This window comes from Anas acuta, chromosome Z (genome assembly GCF_963932015.1).
Source record: "Anas acuta chromosome Z, bAnaAcu1.1, whole genome shotgun sequence".
NCBI lineage: Eukaryota > Metazoa > Chordata > Aves > Anseriformes > Anatidae > Anas > Anas acuta.
In genome coordinates, this window is record NC_089017.1 from 55958152 (window position 1) to 55972986 (window position 14835).

At 38.8% G+C, this 14835-nt stretch overlaps 1 long non-coding RNA gene across 1 annotated transcript in view; it reads right to left on the reverse strand.

The window, feature by feature from the left end:
- Window positions 1-562: 562 nt before the first annotated feature.
- Window positions 563-14835, reverse strand: part of LOC137847825 (uncharacterized) — a 77407-nt gene continuing 63134 nt past the window's right edge. The window contains exon 3 of the long non-coding RNA XR_011091089.1: window positions 563-698. This is a non-coding gene — a long non-coding RNA (uncharacterized lncRNA). The remainder of the gene's footprint in view (window positions 699-14835) is intronic.

Consider the following 14835-nt stretch of genomic DNA (forward strand, 5'->3'; position numbering starts at 1 on the left):
GTACTTCATTCCTGCAAATGTGTAATGCAGGTAAATTATTCCAGTCTCCAGGAAGACTAGATTAGACCTCAAGCCTAATTTTTATACTCTGTGGTTACTTAAACCAGTCTGATTTTTTTTCTGTGGTCAATTTTATGTAGGAAGAAAAAGGTTGTTCTTTCTGCTACCTCTTAGCAGTGACCATTTCCTTTTCTTTTTCCCTTTATTTCTCTCTTTGGCCTGAGCTATAACCCCAAAATTGATAAAACCCAGACTTACAAAGCATTATGATTATAAAAATAGCCTAAAATGGACTTGCAAAGCAGGGGGAGCAGAACAGGCTCTTGTGGCTGAGGGGAAGGTAAAAGCAGCAGAAGTTATGCATATAAAAAAGATACACTGTTATATCAGAATATAAGTCAGCAGCTGGGAAACTCCATAGGTTGCAGTGAATAGGCACAAAACAGTCACCAGAGGATTACTCAGAAGCCGTCCTTCCCAGTTCTGACAGCGAGCAGAGAAGCTGTATCCTACACTAGAGGCCACAATTCCCACTCTTATTCTCACCTGCATCCTTCAGCCATTGATTACAGTATTGTGCACGATGCAGAAAAGTAGCAGGATCCTGATCTGGAAATGGGTCAGATTCAAGCATGACACAGGTATTGTAGAGAGCTGCTATCTCACGTAACAAATGGGCTGCAGACTGCATTGAACACCTGAAATAAAAAGGTGGGAGGATAGCAGATGAGATGCTGGTAGAAGCACGCAGTTTAGCAACTGAAGCCAGGTCATGCATTCAACTCATTATAGAACCATCAATAAAAATGAATTCAGTTATAATTTTTTCAGCTTTTGTGAATATGCAGCTTCTCTGAATGATATCACCCCTGCAGCACATTCACAGATATATTCCAAAAAGACTACATAGCACCACAAAGAATATCCACATGTAAGCATAAAGATAGAGCTTAAGTATCCACATGTAAGCATGAAGATAAATAAAATGACAGCTTTCCTTTCTTGCAGATTCTTCTGCTACTTGTGCTATTTCTACTCTTAAGCTCTATTCATCAATAAATTAATTCAAGGAAGGAAGAGGGTAATTGCTTTGCTGCAGCTAAAAACTTCAGCAGATTTTTCATATATTTCCATGTATTTCCTTATAGCCATAAGGGGGACAAAATAGATCATAAACTAGTTATCAGAAATTGTGTGGTGTTCTCCTGGCAACTAAATTAAAGTTAGAGGGGAAGGTTATCCATTAAGCGACTTTTCAAGAAGACTTAAAATGTGGGATCTATTTCCAGTTTAGTCTTCTGGGGGCTGGATTCAGAGGGTTTCTTTTCCTGTTTATCTCCAAATCTATGAGAATTTTGTTTTCATTTATTTCTATTACCAAACAAAATGAGCTGTGCATAAATAACTGATGGAACTGAGCTATCTGGAAGATTTCCAATTAAGATTAGTTTGTCATTACATAAACCAAACGTTAAGGATTTTTTTTTTACTGGTACTCCACCAGAGGACGACTTGGATGGAAGAATTGCACATCAGCTCAAGAAAAAAAATCTGCTATATGAACACATTCTCTTATAACAAACAAAAGCTCCTCACACTTCCAGAAGGAATCATTCATTCACCCATTGCAGTTCCTCTGCAATAATGACTGACACTGAATGCTTGACACAAAGATGTACAATATGCAGGATATTTCAAAAATATACCAATGGAAGGAATGCCATAAGCCTTGATCATGGCAAAGCCTGTACACTTAGATTAGCCCCCTTGATTTAAGTGAAGCTGCCTACAAGTGTACAGTTAACTACACAGCTGAGTTTAAACATTATCAAAGTTAAAATTAAAGTCTAGATCCACTAAAATTCATGAGATGTTTTTGCTATGGGCTTGGATGTTGTTTATTTTGTTGTTGTTTTCTTTTGTTTTTCTGTACAGACTAGACAGAGATGATTTGTGAAAGTTGCAGAATAAAAAGCACTACAAAAGCAGTATGGTTTGATCATGACTTGTGGCAACAGAGAGAAAAAAAAAAGAAAGTAAAAATGTTGCAAATTTCAGCCCTCAGACAGAGGTGAATAGAGTTCCAAAAGGAATAATATATGGTAAAAGAGAACTGCTACAGAAGCAATGAAAAAGATGATAGTATTGAATGTTTTCATTTTAGTCAAGAGCAATTCATGATTTCCAGACTGGCAGTTCACAGAATCACACAATCACAGCAGGGCTGAGGCTGGCGGGGACCTCTGGGGGCACTGCTCCAACCCCTGCTCAGGCAGGGCCACCTAGAGCAGGGTGCCCAGTCCAGGGGGCTTTTGGAGATCCCCAAGGAAGGTGACCCCACAGCTTCCATGGGCAGGCTGTGCCCATGTTCCTACACCTGCACAGCAAAGCAGTGCTTCTACATACCTAAGTCATGGCTGCCTCATCTTAGCACGATCAGAAAACTATGCTTAAAAAACAGTGCTAGTTACCAGCTAGCTTAAGTTCTGGATGTACCACACATTCAAAGAAAATGAAAAACCATCAAAAAAAAACAACAGGAAAAAAAACAATTTCAGAATTTTAGTAGATATTTATGGGCAGAAAGAACACTAAAAGAATCAAATCCATTATTTACGGTAAATTATCCTCTCACCTGTGCTCAGAATTCAATTTATTGGCAAGCTTGAAGTGACAAAAAATTACCTGACTCCTATTTAGAGAAGCATCTAATTTTTGCTTCATAGAACAACCTGCAGTGGTGTCTAGATTCCTCTGCATACTGTCACAGAACATGGATTAAAAGTAAAAAGCAGCTGCAAGGTAAGAAAACTTCTCTCTCTTGGGTTTTATCTTTCATTTGCAGGTTGTGGCCAGGTAGCTCATACCATATACATGCTTTTTTAACGCAGTGCTGTATGACCTTGTCCATAGATTCTTGCCTACACATGTTCCTGCTATATAATAGAGTGTCAGATATGATGAACGTCAAGGTGTTTCTTTCATTTGAGAAGAGCACTATAAACCACTCAATTTCCCTCTGTGGTGCTCTGCTGAGAAATGTTTTATTATAAATGTTTAAAAGTGCATACAAATGTAGAAATAAATGGAGATTTTGGAATGAACAACAGAAATTATTAAAAGCATGGATAACCTCTACAACAACAATAATAATAATAAACAACACAAAAAAATGTATAGCATCCAGAGCACCCATATACATGTAGGCCTAAGGCCTCTAGCAGTGCAAGGAGCTTAAGAAAACAGCTACAGTGGTCTGTTTACCCAACAGTCTTCTGAGGATGCTCTTCTGAGGATGCATGATCCTAATTCAGGGGTGCTCCCCTGAAACAAATAGCTTCTCTGATCAGGTTAACTCCAGCAAGCCTCAGTCACATTTAACTTGTAGCAGGTGTCAAATGGACTCTTAAAAATTGTGACCAAATAGAAAAAAAAAGAAAAGAAAAAAAAAAAAAAAGCTTTATTTTTAATCTACTACCTGACAAGCCCATTGAGTACCTCCTAATTCTTATGTTTGAGTAAAACTGAATTATTCCATAATCAGGATTTACAGTTTCCATTAGCTGTAGAGGAAGTTAGGGTTTCTGTTGTAGCCAATCCCAAAATGCAGAAATGGATAATCTTGTGGATTAGTTTGTGAGTGATTCATGCTACCAAATAAAATAAAAATAAATAAAAAATCCTGTAGGTCTAATTGATCGTTTCAAAACATATGCATTTTACTTATGGAACACCTTGATTTATTTATCAGTGTCATTCGTACAAATATTTGTACCAATATTCTAAACACTGATAAGTCAAAAGGCATATTCATAGTTGGTAGATTAAGTTTTGAAGAAAATTTGTTTCAGCATATTAAGCAAGTATTGTGTGACTAAACATTTAGAATTTGGCTTGACTTTGACCTTTTGTTGTCTTGTAAAATCAGTCAGTGCTTCTGTTCTACTGCTGGATTGCCAAAATATTCAGAGCAATATCTGCAAGCCCAGAAAGTGGAATCATCTGAATTCAAAACAATCTTATATGTGGTCATTGTAAAGCACGTGGCTTTCATTGTCACATGACAGAGGAAACATTTCCATTGAATATTACAGAGACAGCATTAACTGAAGTGCTGCAAGTTTGATATGATTTGTATTTCATTGCCAAATTTTCTTTCAAGTAAATTTTGATCAATGACTAGAAAAAGACAGGTTCAGAAACTTGCAAAATAATCTACAGCTTGGGTTTGACTTAGAGCAAACCCAGGTGCTTAAAAACAGATGGAGCACATGTAACTCTAAGACTGACTGGAAAGCAATTGTTCTGCTGGCCAGGATGAAGAATTAGCATGTCCCTGGAGAAGGAGGTCAAGAGCAGGAAGAAGAGACAGCAGATAAAGTCTTAGACATGAGCAAACTTAAGAAGAAAAGTTAAAGTGCAGATCATGAGATTTGTTGTTGTTAAGTAGCCAACTAAATTAAATTCAAATACGAGAGCATTTGTGTACTTTGTACAAACCAACATGAGACATTTCCTTACTTATGTTGACTTTCTATGAATGTCATTTTGATATATGCACTTGTATTGTTGTTGTAGCTACGCTGTTTACGAAACATGAGATGAAGACCAGCTCTGTAACTCTCACTACTATAAGCAGCATTCATTCACATTAGTGGCAGCAGAGAGGACAGACAATGCGTTTAATGCTGTTCCAAGTAACAGTTCAAGAGATGAGCCTTTCTATTCAGGTCAATTAAATAAACACAGTCTATTTCATTTGAATTCATGAGAATTCACTTAATTAAAAATGTAGACTACAGTTTTTCTGTTATGGGCTATGCTTTCAATTATTCTCAGCGTTTAGTGAGAACTTCAAAGATTGGCTTAGTGAACACTTGAGGAGGATAAGCCCAGGTTAAGTCTAGCTATAAAGCTGAGTTTAAAAATAAAATTAATTCGACTGTTATGCCAGAACAGAGGATCAGTTGTTGCCAGTTTACAAATTCTTGAAAGCAGGATTGGAAGATAAGAGTTTGCTCCATATCACTTCTGTCAGTTCATTTTCAAATGTTTGGATTTTGACTTTTTTTTTTTTTCCTCACTACAATGGAATTAAATTAAACCAATCAGATAAATGTCATTCTAGATGAAGTTCAAAAATATTGAGGACTACCACTGCCAATCATGCTGAGAGTTTCTATGATTTCTGTGATTACAACAACATCATTATCATTACATCAGAAAATAATTGAATACCTCTGAAATTTCTGCCACCAGATATGGAAAAGAAGGTCTGTAAAAGTTGTTGCAAAAGGGAACACAATTAGGGTCAGACACAAAAATACCTATTTGTGTTTGAGGAATATATAAAAATCAACCAATATATCCAACAGTACCTAGGGAATAAGTGAAATTCCTACAGCTCAGGGGCCTTTAATTCTTTATTATAGACTACATTTCCTTTAGTGTGTTTCAGGCCTTGTATCAAGAAAACGTGAAGCTGTGGAAATGATGGGTATGGAATTAATGACATTCTTTGGCTTGATTCATGGGCTTAAAACCAAAAATTAATTTTTTCCTTTAACCATAATGAGTCATAGCTTCCTCACTACAGAAAGAGATGGTAAGAACTCAATTGCCCCACAATTCTCTCTCTCTTTTTCTTTTTTTTTTTTCTTCTAACATTTCACTATGCTTTCTATGACAATCTGTATCACAGTTCAATTTTTTTTTCTCTTTCAAATGCCTGCAGCGTATATCTGGAACTTCACTTAAAGCCATATTGTTTTACTCTGTAGGAAAGAGTTCTGACTCTGTTCCCCAATAACACATCTCCCATTCATTCCCACTCACTTTTAGAGAAAGTAAGCTTCAGTCCATTATCCTCCATCAAATGGTTCTCTCTTTTTCCTGGTATTTTTCATAATAGTGACCAAAGAACCAGGCAGCAAAGGATTGAAGTTAAAAGTTAAAAGGTCTATTTTAAAATGGTGAACAGAGCTGCTTCCTTGAAGACTTGTGCATGTATATTTGCAGAACTCTGTCTCTGTTGCCACCGGTACATCTGGGATTCAGCAATCCCAGCATATAAAGAAATATAAAGAAATTATGCTTTTTTGACAAAAAAAAAAAAAAAATCCTCAATTTACCAGATCAGGTCAGTTACACTGTATTCTACACTGATGAATGAAAACCTGATTCTGGCTCTGGAGAGATAATCACCCGCCTGGCATCTGCCAGATATCCATTGTAGAATATCATATGAGCTTATCTCATACATTTGCAGTTTCGCCAATACACCTGCTTTGCCACCTTCACCAGTGTTGGGTCAAATGGACTTTTGATCTCAGTCCAAAATTCTGTGATCACTCCTACATTCTTACATTATAGCATAAAAATACAATATTCTGCCTCCTTTAAAAATCTGGCTTATTTTTAACTGCATAATATTTTATCAAGGGTGATAATGGTTGCTTCTTAAAACTAGCATTTTCTCCTCTTGATCAGCTACAAGAGTGTTTAAGCTAGATCGTGGAGATGGGGGACTGGCAGCAGAAGAGCTTTGTGTACCTAGGAAGCTGCACGTTACAGTCAAGAGTGCTGTCACCTCGGCAGATGACTATAGTTACTTGCTACTAATAAGTTAATAATACATTTGGAGTGGCCTTTGGTGAAAGCTTTGTTGATTTGTGTCTGGCACTACTTAAAAAGAGCTTTGTTTATGATGTTCCTTCTGGAGTTATCTTTTTTAACTTCATCAGTGTACTCCAACATCATGTACAGATGTTTTATAAGCAACTCTAACCTCTGATGAATGCACAAAGCTTATTATTTACCACTGCAGAAAACATTACACAAGGAAAGGAATTTTTATCTTTAGAGAAAAAAAAAAAAAAGGAAAAAAAAAAAAAAAAGGAAACCTTGATGAGAAAGTTTAGCATAGAAATAGAAGAACAACTTTAACAGTCTTAAAAATGTGGAATAACATTTGAAAGGCAGTAGGAAAGTTTCAAGTTAATTGTTGGATATATTAATGCCTCAGATGATGTTAAATTAATGCTGTGATTCTGTAAATTTCCTTCTTTGGACCCTTTCCATCATTCACGCATAGCATGTTTGATAAGTGTTCTGTCTTTATAAACACATGATGATCACATCATGCAGAGTGCAAAAATGCAAAAATGCATTTGCAAAAATGTATGCTGTCAGATCAGAGCAATCTCCAGCTGTAACAGGGAAAAGCTCCAGAATTTTAAAATTATTCTGGGTGTTATTTTGATGAAGAACTACTAAAAGATGCATTTGAAAACTATAAGCCATTTAAAAAACATTTAAAATATTAGAACTTGCCCCTAAATGTAAAACATATCCTTTCTAAGTCCTTAAATGTCAAAAACATCTAGTCAAAGTAATTTTCCATTTTTTCTTGGGCAAAAGCATCCTGTGCTTGAGACTGCCCATGAGAGACAAGCACAGTGGAGTTTTTTAAAAGGTGTTATGGTCGACATCAGGCTTGTCATGGACAACGATTTCTAATCAAAGAATTGAAGAATCATAGAGTCATAGAACCATAGGATCATAGTATGGCTTGGGTTGGAAGGGGCCTTAAAGACCATCTAATTTATTAAGTAATAAGTAATTCCACCCCAACCCTGCCATATCCAGGGATACCTCCCACTAGATCAGGCTGCCCAAAGCCCCATCCAGCCTGGCCTTGAACATCCAGGGATGGAGCATCCACAGCCCCTCTGGGCATCCTGCTACAATGCCTCACCACATCCATTGTGAAGAATTTCTTCCTAATATCCAACCTAAACCTAACCTCTTTTGGTTTAAAGCAATTACCCCTTGTCTTATAACTACCTCACATTCTATAAAATCCCTCCACAGCTTTCCTGTAGGCCCTCTTTAGGTACCAGCAGGCCACTATAAGGTCTCCCTGGAGCCTTCTCTTCTCCAGGCTGAGCAACCCCAACTCTCTCAGCCTCGTTTTTCACAGGTACTCCAGTCCTCTTATCATCTTTGTGTCTCTCATCTGGACTCTCTTTAACAGACCCACATTCTTCTTGTGCTGGGGGCCCCAGAGCTGAATGCAGTGCTACAGGTGAGAGCAGAGGAGAGGGGGAGAATCATCTACCTCACCCTGCTGGCCACGCTGCTTTTGGTGCAGCCCAGGATACGGTTGGCTTTCTGGGCTGCAAGTGCACATTGCCAGCTCATATCAAGCTTCTTATCAACCAATACCCCCAGGTCCTTTTTCACAGGGCTACTCTTCATCCTTCCTCTGTCCAACCTGTATTCATGTTTAGGATTACCACAGTCCAGGTGCAAGACCCCCAGCCCAGGTGCCTCTCAGAGGTGGTTTGGTAAAACAAACAAACAAACAAACAAACAAAATAACAGAGCCAAAGGAACAGAAGCTGGCCACTAAGAGCAGAAGTTTGTTTTTGTTTGATTTGTCTGAAAGGAAGGAGGCAGAGGAGGCAGTACATGGGGCCTTGAAGGAGCAGCGATGGGTTGGCCAGAGAAATGGGCAGGGCTGCCAGAAGCCTCTCTTAATGTACTGTGCAGAGCAGGACAAGCTCCACTCCTAAGAGGCCAACATGGGAACAGCTGATTAGAGTGAAAAGCCATTTGATCAAGCAAAGCAACCGGTGGAAAAAATATTTGCCAGTGCTAGTGTGACACACCTATAAAGCAACCTGATTTGCAGAGGCAATGAACACACACCATTCCTCCTCAGTTTATTAAAAACTACATTTTTTTAGGTATTTAAAAATAAGATTGCATCTTTACCCAACTGTGCCTAATAAAAGATTTAAGGTCCTGACTGTAATTCAAGTTGGCCAGTTTTTACATTTCCAAAGCAGGCATGACTGACACACGCTTCAAGGTTTATTTACACTGCCAGAGAGGTAAACTGTTATCTTGCATATGGTAACTTGATATAGTTGTTTGACTGAGACTACAAGTTTGGCTGATAAAGCAATAAAGTTGGTGCAACGACTTCTGTTTGGAGTTTGACTTGGTGCTCATGACATTTTGAATAAACAGTGAGAGAAATTCAAAATCTGCATGGACTATGCTCACTGGATGAAACCCCAGCTAACTGATAGCTGTCCAAAAGCAGCTGTGTGTAAATAGCTGGCTGTGTACTGTAAGGCGATATGGCTCCTGGCCATTCACTGCTTTAAAAAGATCAGGAATTTCATATCTCAAATTAGAAGAGCTGCTGTTAAAGTTTGCAGGGAGTGGTGCACAATGATGGGGATGGATCAGCAAAGCAGAACGATCCTCGCTGCACTTCATCATTCCCTGGTGTCGTACCTCTTGTTGACAGATACAGGACGAAACCACTTCAATGACAGTCACTGCCCTGTCTAAACCCTATCCAGTAGAGTCTCAAGGAAGGTGCTGGGATGCAAGCAGCTGGAGTGTATTCTTTTTTAATATTAGTGTGGGCCTATACAAGAGATTTCACCTCAGAGGCCTCAGCTATTGACAGAGCCAGGTTACACAGACAAGCTCACAATTTACTGTCACAATGGCTGTTAGAAGCAAAAAGCTTGCAGCACAACTGGCCAAAGTGGAGTTTGCGACACTGCTGAATTCATCATGCTTGCCAGAACACAGCAAGTGTCTCAGAAGGGTGAGCAACATCCCACTGCCTTGTCCTGCCACGTTGGTTAGAGGAATCTTAAGGAGGGGTGAGGAAAGAAATGCTGCTTGCCTCTCCTGTGTGGTTGGCAAGGCAATTGCCCCTCACGGCAGAGCCACTAACCAAACCCAGCCACAGCATCTGAGTGCAAATTGCTGTTGTCCAGGAGCTTAGTTGTGAGTGGAAATACAGCATTAGTTCAGTTAACACCTACAGGCCCTGTAGGTGTTAGAGGTTCAGATGGCTGGTCATGATAGTCCATTCTGCAGCTATTTTATTTCTTTACTTCAGACCAACCTTTTGTATTATTTGTCTTTGATCCCTAGGACACCACCTGACTCCCCAACCTTTTATAGATTTTAGGACCTTGGAATGCCATATATAACCTCGAAGAGTCCACTTTATGACTTAATACTGACTTAGACATTCAGTGAGGACCCTGTCATATCTTTCTGTTATTTGCTGATTTTTGTTCAGTTCCCTTCTGTTCAAAAATCTGACCTCAAGCTTTCAAGAAAAAGAAAGATTTTACCTATTGTGCTTTTTATTGACACTACAGTGCAAACCATGTCAGAAACAATAGAAAGACAGATTTTTCATATCATATTGAAAAATATTTTCAGGTTAATTTTTACACAAAATACCCCCCTTCATTTTGTGCTGTAGTTATAAGGTTGCAGTTATATTGGTATTGCAGTTAACAGTAAAGGTGCAATTCTGGCACTGTGCTCACGGTCTACCACTCTTCCTACTGTACTAATAATATAAGTGTTGTGATTGTGAAACGGGTCTGTCCGTTAGAGTGCCGTGTTATGCTTTGTGTTGTCTAACTTGGAGCACTTTCATTTCTTCAAAGAAAGCATGTGCTGACTGAACTGACTACTGAAACACTTTGAAAAGTATTTCAAATTAATGATGTTGATCTTTTGATAAAACACTAGACACAACAGATTTGAATCTGAAGAATTTTGGCTCTGAGCCTTCACTGGGGCAAAGAATGGTTGGCGACTGCTGAAGTGAACAGACAAAGCTGAGCTTTGAAGGGTTGCATTCAGTCAGATTTCTTCACAGTATCAAGTAATACTACCTTGCTCTGTAGTTTTATACTGTTCAACATTTTCATTAATGATCTGGATGATGGGGCAGAGTGTAGCCTCAGCAAGTCTGCGGATGGCCCAGAACCAGGAGGAGTGCCTGGTGCACTGGCGACTCAAGCTGCTACCCAGAGGCACCCCAGCAGGCTGGAGACATGGGCTGACAGGGACCTCATGCAGATCAGCAAGGGGAAGAGCAAAGTCCTGCACCTGGGCAGGAACAGCCCCAGGCACCAGGACGTGCTGGGGCCACCCAGCCGGAAAGCAGCTCTGCAGAAAGGTCCCGGGGGGTCCTGGTGGGCACCAGGATGAACACTAGCCAGAAATCTGCCCTTGCCACTAAGAAGGCCAACAGTGTCCTTGGCTGCATCAAGCAAGGCATTGCCAGCAGGGTGAGGAAAGGTGATCTTTCCCCCCTACTCAGTACTGGTGAGTCCTCACCAGGAGTGCTGGGCCCACTTCTGGTACAAGACACAGACTTACTGGAGAGAGTCCTGCAAAGGGCCACCAAGATGATGAAGAGACAGAAACACCTCTTTTTTGAGGAAAGGCCAAGAGATCTGGGACTGTTCAGCCTAGAAAAGAGGAAGCTCTGGGGATCTCATCAGTGTATAAAAATACTTGAAGGGAGAGTACAAAGAAGATGTAGCCAAGCTGTTTTCAAGAGGCAATGGGCACACACTGGAACACAGAAGGCTCCCTCTAAAGATCAGGAAACGTTACTGTATGGGTGAAGGAGCACTGGCACAGGAAAGTTGTGAAGTCTTCCTCCTTGGAGATCTCCATGCTAAGGGTTCAGTGTTGTATACACCAAGATAGGATGCAAAGATGATTTTGAAGTGATGTTATTGAATTTGCAAGTCATTTCAGTACTTTTTATATGATTAAAGTGTTCTTTTCATTTAATTGAATAGTTTTCTCTCTCTTCTGAAAACCATTATAGATTTAACTGGTAAGTCTCCACTTAGCAATGTGATGTCTGGCACTTTTACTTTTGTTCAATCAGTACAGGCTGATAATGATGTCTTATTGCAAGCATGTACAAACCTCCCTTTGCTTAAACTATTAGAAGTTAACTGTTAACTATCTGCATTTAGTCATGTTCATGTCTCAGGCCAAATTGCTATACTTTAAAGCAAGTTTTCTGCTCCTGCAAAATAAATAAATAAATAAATAAAATTGTAAGGTAAAGAGGATGGAGAGAGAAAACGGGCAAAAATTCAACCAAGCAGCAAAGTCTAATCTTTATCTATAGGTCATGGATATCTTCAGTAGACGACTCTTCTTGAATCTAAACAGATTTTCACCTGATACATAGTTAACAACTGTGCATGAAAGACTTGATTGACCAAGCTTAGTTCGTAACAGACAGGTATCTGTATCACTTAATGCCTACAATATGATCAGGAGCAACCGACATTCTCACTTCCTGAAACAATAGAAATGTAGTGGACTACAAAGCAATGCAGACTAGGTGAGAAGGCCCCATTCAGAAAGCTGCTGTGACACTCTCTGAGCAGTATGGAGGGACGCATAACCACGAGCCTCTTGTTCTTGTATTGTCTTTCATAATAGATCCGGACAGTCTCATTATCCTTTTCTGTTACACCACTACATACCATGAACGAGTGTATTATCACAATAAATGTCCTGTTTCCAATTCTTAAATAAACAGAGAATAAAAACTCTTGTATGTTTTCATTCACTTTACTGCTACTGTTTGTTATTAAACCAGTGCTTTCTAACACGACTCAGATTCTGCTCTTTGGCCCTATGGCAAAGCCATATTTGAATTTACACCATCTTAGTCAGTTGTTCTGGAAATGGCTAATGGTGAAATGGTTAAATTCAGACTTTGTACTTCTACAGAACAACTTAAAATAGTAAAAAAGATAGCGTGTACATTGAAATTCATTTTGTGTGTTTAACAGCCATGTGTTTTTCCTTAAACATATTTTGGATGACTAGAAAAAATCTGTATGTTAAGCCATAAGTCTGAGGATTTTCTACTTGAAAGCAGTAACAGTATAGTTATATTGTGGGGGGAGTCACATTCTTTCCAGGTTCTGGGTAACACTTTTCAAAGTTGCTTGGCAAATGTCTATTTGAAAAAAAAGAAAAAAGAAAAAAAAAGAAAACAACATCCATTTCACTTTGAAACCTTCTGCATCTAAAAACATAACATATGAAATAATAAGCCATAAAGAGTATCTTAATACTTTTATTTTGAAATAAATAAACTGATCTTTTAGCTTTTTCCTCTGATTATTTTTTTCCTTACAGGTTGTAACAATTTAACACCTATCAGGAGCATGTTTTTTCCAAGATACATCACAGGTCATACTGACTAACTACAAACTGAATTTTCACAGATGAACCCCTCATACTCCTCATTTAATCTGGATTTTTATATGTATATGTACATGTATGTATCTATACATATATATGTCATGGAGAAAAGTACTGCTTATTTTGGACTACGCTACCGAGGGCCTTGGCCTACAGTGACATTCTTGTCTGGCAGCATGGTTCTGCATTAGATAGACTCGATGGGCTTTCAATCAAGCCCTTAGTCTCATCTTTGGCAAAACAACTCATGTCTCTGCTTTGCAATTGCCTGAGAATCACAGGTGCTCAGATGCAAGCTGCATAGCTCAAATTCCCCCCATATGAAATGGAAGTTATGCAATCTGAGAGGTAGAATGATATGTCTCTGCCCAACTAATGAAAGGTTCATTATTCTTATCTTAGAGTGGTTCACAGACCCAGGATTTTACTGGAATAATAACTATAGCTTGCATTCTAAAGTAACCATGGTGACTTGAAACGCTTCATGGTATTTATGAGCCAAGAGACTGACTTATCCAGAAGTGTGACCTTAGTGCACTTCTGCAGCCCTTTATCATCTTCAGTCTGCAGGACTACAATATATTTTTCTTTAAATTATGCTTTAAAAAGAACTGAAGTCTTCAGACAGTGTTTACTACAACACATCTCCTCTTGCCTGTACAACACTTCTGGGTTTCTCTACTTCAGGGATTCAGTGTTTCCTCCATGTTATAATTCACAAATCTGAATTTCTGCAATGTCTAGATTTGTGCAGGTTTTGATTCCTCTGGAAAATTTTCCTTACCTTTATTTTTCTTGCCTATAAGATTATGACTAGTTGTGTTTGCTCCCAGGGGAAAAAAGAAAAAAGAATAAATAAATAAATAAATAAATAAATAAATATATGTATATATCCCATAAGAAAATGATCATGCCATGTAAACTGCTGTATTTAAGAACTGGGTGGAACATGCATAATCTGTCCGTCACAGCATGCAGTGTGGCACATCTATTTAAACACTAACCTTGCCAGTCTGGTATGGAGAGGGGTCTGTTTGCTGGTAGCAGAAGATTATTTAATAGCTTTGAAATTATGGCAACCTGGCTGGCTATTTTTATTTCAGATCATAGAATCACAAAATAATTCAGGCTAGAAGGAACCTTGGGAGGTCTGTAGGCTGTCCTCCTACTCAAAGTAGAGTCAGCTCTGAGGCCAGAGAGGGTTGCTCTAGAACAGTTTCAAGCAAATTGTCCAGCTGGGGCTTGATAAACTTCAAGAAGAGAGACTGCACAACCTCTCTAGGCAACCTGTTGCACCTCTTGACTGACTTCATAGGGAAAAAGTTTTTTTCTTAAATTCAGTATGAACTGCTCATTCAACTCACATGCCTGCTGTCCCTCCTCCTCTTCACAGACACCACTGTGAAGAGTCTGGGTCCATCTTATTTGATTTATTAGGCAGCCCTAGGACATCATATACATTTTCCAATGGGCAAAGGAAACAAGCCATGGCAGAACCACAACTCCAGTATGGCAGCAAAAGGAGAATTCACACCTGTATTAGCTGTTACATGAAATATATATATACACATATATTTTGTCAAGCAATATTACAGTATTTCATAAATTTTACTACTGAGCTCGTATTAACTAATGTTATCTGAAGCCTATAGGATCTGTAGGCTTTTGAAGCATTTTTAGTCAACTTCAGGACTTCCGTTTGCCTGTGTTGTTTCAAGACTGTGAAGTTCTACAAGAAACTCATCACACTGC